The 6,388-nt window shown below is 40.5% G+C and overlaps 1 protein-coding gene across 1 annotated transcript in view; it reads right to left on the reverse strand.

Annotated features, from left to right (window-relative positions):
- LARGE1 (LARGE xylosyl- and glucuronyltransferase 1) overlaps nt 1-6,388 on the reverse strand; it is a 605,065-nt gene that overhangs the window by 570,976 nt on the left and 27,701 nt on the right. The window lies entirely within an intron of this gene.

Genomic DNA, 6,388 nt, shown 5'->3' on the forward strand with positions numbered 1-6,388 from the left:
TTGCAAAAAGTCGGACAAGACTGAAGTGACTTCACACGCAGGAATACTGTGTCTGAGGGATGAATGGGGCAGTTTTCAGATGATAACTCCTTTCATCCCAATGCCCTGATGAAACACTACTACCCCCATTTCACCCACATGGAAACTGAGTCTCTGCCAGGAAATAGCAGAGCTTGCTTCAAACTCAATATTTATGGCACAGGAATGTGTACCCATCCTGCAATATTTGGCCATTTGTGGTCATGTGAATAACCCAGAGAATACTTGTATTGAGATAACATCAACATGTCAATTTAAATTCATGCCAATGAAAAACAAAAAGTTGGGATAGTAGTAAAGAATCCGCCTGCCAGTGCAAGAGACATGGGTTTGATCCCTGGGTCTGGAAGATCTCCTGGAGTAGGAAATAGCAACCCACTCCAGTATTCTTGCCTGGAAAATTCCATGGACAGAGGAGCCTGGTGGGCTGCAATCCATGGGGCAGCGAAGAGTCGGACATGACTTGGCGCAGTTTTAAAAAGTGACTCAGAGAATACCAGCAAGCCCACACTGTTGGAGAAATAAATTCCTAGTAAGTCTTCTCTTCAATTTTGTCAAAGTCTTCGACAGCCTCTAAAAAGCCCCTCCCTGCCTCATTTTCAATTGCCTCTCCGTGGTCCTTCCAATCCAAGAAATGCTGTGCATTTGGTGGGTCAATGTAAGAAGGATGCTTCTGTATTACAGATGGGGGTAGGAAAGTGGCCAACATCGGAGCCCCTCCCACCCACAGAGCACCTTCAAACATATCCTCATACAATCCCCAGAACAGCTTTGACAAATACTTCACCCTTTTTAGAGGTGTGAAAACCGGTGGTGCTCAGCAGATTTAAGTCAGATGCACGTGTAGTCAAGGGTCCAATTTATTTTTCCTACTTTTCCTTAATTTTCAAAAAACTGAAGTATAGTTGGTTTACAATGTTGTGTTAGTTTTATATATGTGTATATATTCTTTTTTCAGAATCTTTTCCCTTAGAGATCATTGTAAGATAGAGTATAGCTCCCTGTGCTATACAGTATGCCTTTGTTTATCTATTTTATATATAATAGTATATATCAGCTAATCCCAAATTCCTAATTTATCCATCCCCCCTCCCCTTACCCTCTGGTAACCATAAATTTGTTTTTCTCTGTGAATCTATTTGCTTTGTAAATAAGTTCATTTGTGTAATTTTTTATTAACAGATTTCACATATAAAGGATATCATATGGTATTTGTCCTTGTCTGGCTTACTTTACTTAATATGACAATCTCTACATTTAACCATGCTGCTACAAATGGCATTACTTTTTTTCTGGCTGAATAATATTCTATTGTATATATACATATTTATCCATTCATTTGTCTCTGGACACTTGAGTGGCTTCCATGTCTTGGCTATTGCAAACAGTGCTATTATGGACATTAGGGTACATATATCTTTTCAAATTATAATTTTCTCTGGATATATGCAAGGACCTGATTTAAATTGAAGTCTGGCCTGACCCTAAAACTTGAACTTTGCACAGGACACCATTTCATTCCTCCAAAGAGAGTCCTACCTTCTGAAGCAGAACTGGCTACAGTGAAATGACTAGAGCCTCTAAAACTCTCCCCAAGCTCCTTTATGAAGTACCATGGTTCTCCTTTTAATTACAGAAGGCTTTCCTCAAGCCCCTTCATTCAATATAAACAAAAGTGATTCTTATTCAATCTTCTCATCTTCCTGTTTTAATTGTCAGGTTTGCAAGTGTAGTGCTCTGATTATTCTCATGGCAAAGGTCCAGAAAGACTGCTCTCTCCCGGGCTAGGCAGCCTCTTGTACACCGACCACCCCTTCCCCCCGCCCCCAGCATCTGTGACAGCCTTCTCAATTGGGGAAAAGAAAATGCAAGCTTTGGAATCCATCCATTCCTAAGTATGAGATTTGGAAGCTGGAATACACATCTTTGGAAATTCTGCAGAAGGGCTTCCATAAACAAACTTTGTTTTCTTGGTCCCTTCTGAAATTCTAGCAGAGGCAGAGGTCAGACTCTTTTCAAATGGGGCCTCTGTTCAATCAACTTATATCAACACCATTGATGGAGAACATTCAATGTGGGGAGGTGGGCTCTGGGGGTCCCCAGGGGCTCATCAGTGGGAAGGAAAGGAGACCCCAAAACCCACAGCGGCACGGACATAAAATGCCAGCATCACAGACAGGTTCCAGCTTCTCCACAAGAGGATGGGATCATTTGAGCCAGACCTTGAGTGGAGAATGGTCTGGAGTAACCAGAAGATTGGATGGGTGGTGGAGAGAGAAGTGAACAAACGCATATTTATTCCTTGAGTATTTACCGAGTGCTCAACGTGGAAAAGTGACTAAGCTTAGGACCAGAAATACAATGTGGTCCAGGAAACCAGACATAGCCCCTGCCCCAGTGAACTGTGCAATCTCAGAGGATAAACACATGGGCAAACAGGAAGATCAAAACAGTCAATCTGAAAGGAAATCAACCCTGAATATTCACCGGAAGGACTGATACTGAAGCTGAAGCTCCAATACTCTGCCCACCTGACGCGAAGAACCGACTCATTGGAAAAGACCCTAATGCTGGGAAAGATTGAGGACAGGAGGAGAAGGAGGTGACAGAGGATAAGATGGTTAGATAGCATCACTGACTCAATGGACACGAGTTTGAGCAAACTCCAGGAGGTAGTGAAGGACAGGGAAGGGTGGTGTGCTGCAGTCCATAGGCTGCAAAGAGTCAGACATGACTTAGCAACTGAACAACAATCCCTACATATGAACCTCCACATTTCGGCTTTCAAATATGCAAAAGTGTGTTCACATGTCCAATCACGTAAGTCAGTTTACGTGTCTGGTGTACACTGTCATTTGTGTGCGTCCTCTACAGATGTTGTGCTTTTGGGTACTTTATAATAGAGTATAGAGTACAGAATCTTTAAGCCCAGAATGTCCAGAAGTAAGAGTAAAAGCCATCGTGATATAGCTGGTGCTACTGTACTTCTCAAGGTACTACACTGTAAGATAAAAATGATTTTACTTTTTGTGCTTTTTACGTACTATTTATGTGGAAAGCATTATAAACCAATTACAGTACAGTACTCTATAGCTGCCTGTGTTAGATGGTACCTAGGCTAACGCTGCTGGACTTAGGAAACAACCGGATGGACTTCCGAACATGCTCTCGGAAGGGAACACATTCGTATGCAGGGGACTTACTGTAGCACACCCGCCATGTCTGTGCTGACAGAGAGACCTCCCTAGCCCAGCAGACCCACTGGGTCCTCAGGGCAAGGGGGGAACAATGGTGGTCAGTCCCCCAGAAATAAGGCAACGGGGACACGGGGCAATGGGTGCTTGTTGTGTACCAGGTACAGAGTTAGTACAGTTTAGGTGTGAAGAGCACGGATCTGGGGGTTCAAATCTTAGGTGCTCCCCTAACGAGCCCTGTAATCTGGTCAAATTATAAACTCCAATTGTAAAGTGAAGGTCATCATAAGGTTTTTTGGTAAGAACTTAAAATGTCAAATGGATCCATTCATACAGAGATTTAAAAGAGGGCCTGGCACATAGTTGGTGCTTAAAAAAATAAAATTGTAGCTATTTTTTAAATTAACCTATACAACTCTAGGATTTTTTTTTTTTTCAATGATGTATAGTTGGTTCACTGGTGCCTCAGTGGTAAAGAAACCACCTGCCAATGCAGGAGCTGTGAGTTGGATCCCTGGGTTGGGAAGATCCCCTGGAGAAGGAAATGGCAACCCACTCCAGTACTCTTGCCTGGGAAATCCCATGGAGAGAGGAGCCTGGCAGGTTACAGTCCATGGGATTACAGAGACAGACACAATTTAGCAACTAAACAACAAAATAATTGGTTTACACTGCTGTGCTGGCTTCAGGTTTAGAACAAAGTGATTTATTTATACATACATATATCTTTTTCAGATTCTTTTCCATCATAGGTTATTTATTGTAAGAATCTGAATATAGTTCCCTGTGCTATACAGTAGGTCCTTATTTATTTTATATATAGTAGCATGTATCTGTTAATCCCAAATTCCTAATTTATCCCTTCCCCTCTTTCCCATTTGATAACCCTATGTTTTCTATGTCTGCGAGTCTGTTTTGTAAATAAATTTGTTGTATCACTTTTAGACTCACAGGTATATTTGTTTTTCTTAGTATGACAATCTCTTAATCCATCCACATTGCTGCAGATGGCATTATTTCATTCTTTTTTTATGGCTGAGTAATATTTCTAGGATGTGGATTTTATCCCTATTTCACAGATGAAGAAACTTGAGACTCAGAAAGCTATTAAGGAACTTCACCAAAATCTCACAGGAAAATGCTGAAGCCAGGATTCAGATTTGGGTCAATTTCAGTCTTAAATAAATAGTTTCAAAAACTTCAAGGTGAGGTTACCTTGTACTAGGCTACTTCATGTATATCTTATACCTGCACAATTCTGAGGACTATTTATCAAGATCATTATCTCAATTATAAGTTAGCCTTATTAGGCAACAATTCCTCAAATCTTTAGGTCAAAGTAGGTCATAATTCCTTTGTGCTGCCTCAGTTTCCCTAAAGGGACAAGTATTGGGAAATTTGGAAAGAAAGAGGTAATGAGCCTGCCAAGACTCAATCTTCTTAGCTTTATTGGTCAGAGCAGCTCAGAAGGTTCATGGCCAGTGTCTCCCTCAGATACCAGGTCAGAACAATAACCATTTATAACAGAGCATCTACTATGTTCCAGAAGCTATAAACTGCAACCTCACATCTCCTCTGAACGCAAGCCACCTACACCTCCCTTGTCTAATTCAGGCTCCTTATCTGAGACTCATTCCAGAGTTAACCATTTCCAGAAGGTGTTACCTTTCTAGGTTATACCAAAGGCACCCCCTCTGTGTTCTTCCAAACACTGATCAATATTTCCTACCTCTGTGCCATTGACCTTGCCTGTTTTATAAGAATCAGCCCAGGAATCTGTCTCTCTACCAGACTATGACTTCCATTTGGATGTGGATGAAGCCATGATTCCTTTTTATGAGATTTATTCATATTTTCCTTGAACAAACATCTTCGGAGCACTTACTCTGTGCCAAGCTTCATGCTTTGTGCTGGTGATAGAGAAATTAATGGAAAGGAAGTCAATCAAACAGGAGAGTCAGGTACAGGGAGTCAGGAATGACACTCTGACGTCACTGCGTGGCTTTGGCAAGTAACCTCCCCTCTCTGGCTTGGTTTATCTGGAAAGTGGCTTTAATATTAGTATCTATTACTGTCGTTTAAGAAGATGAAGAGGGTTACATGACATCATGCCTATAAAATGCTGAGCAAGCAGATCCATGACACTCAGTATGTAAGCCAAACCCATTCTGGATAATTCTTTGTGATAAGCATTGTAAATGTTGGCTATTATCAAGGGGGGTGGGGTATCGCTTTCTGATACCAAAGAAGCTTTAAGTCTTGAGTCTTTTTTTGTTTTGGTAACAGTGAAAGCAAAGTTATTGGATATTTAATGGGAAATTGGCATAGTGTACCGGCTCAGATGAGAAATCAATTTTGAAACATCATATATTTTAAATTCAGAAACCTAGTCAATGGTTTTCTACTCTAATCTTTGATACATCATCTAAAAACACCTTTTCAAAGCCCACACCCTCATGAGGCTTTCTTTGATCCTTCACCCAGAAGACTCCCCCTCCTTTTTTTTTTAAATTGAAATATAGTTGACTGACAATGTTGTGTTAGTTTCTGGTGTATACAAAGTGATCCAGTTATACATACATATGCATATTCTTTTTCACTACAGGCTATTCCAAGATATTGAATATGGTTAGTTCCCTGTGTTATAAGAAGGACCTTGTTGCTTATCTATTGACATTTTATAAACAATAGTTTCATCTGCTAATTCTAAACTCCTAATTTATCCCTCCCCACTTCCTTTCCCATTTAGGAACTACAAGTTTGTTTTCTGTGCCTGTGAGTCTGTTTGCTTTGTAAGTAAATTTGCTTTGTACCATTTTTTTAGACTCCACATATAAATGATATATGATATTTGTCTTTCTCTGACTTCACTTAGTATGGTCATCTCTAGGTTCATCCATAGTGCTGCAAATAGCATTATTTCATTCTTATGACTAATATGCCATGGAGTGTGTGTTTATCACATCTTCTTTATCAACGTCTGTTGATGAACATTTGAGATGCTTCCATGTCTTGCCTATTGTAAACAGTGCTGTTATGAACACTGGGGTACATGCATCTTTTCGAATTAACAGAAGACTCTCCCTCCTTAAACTCCCCTCATATCAAGTCCTTTCTGAGGGCACTTTCTCTACCCTGGAAGAGTTACTGATCTT

This window comes from Cervus canadensis, chromosome 21 (assembly GCF_019320065.1).
Source record: "Cervus canadensis isolate Bull #8, Minnesota chromosome 21, ASM1932006v1, whole genome shotgun sequence".
In the NCBI taxonomy this organism is placed as follows: domain Eukaryota; kingdom Metazoa; phylum Chordata; class Mammalia; order Artiodactyla; family Cervidae; genus Cervus; species Cervus canadensis.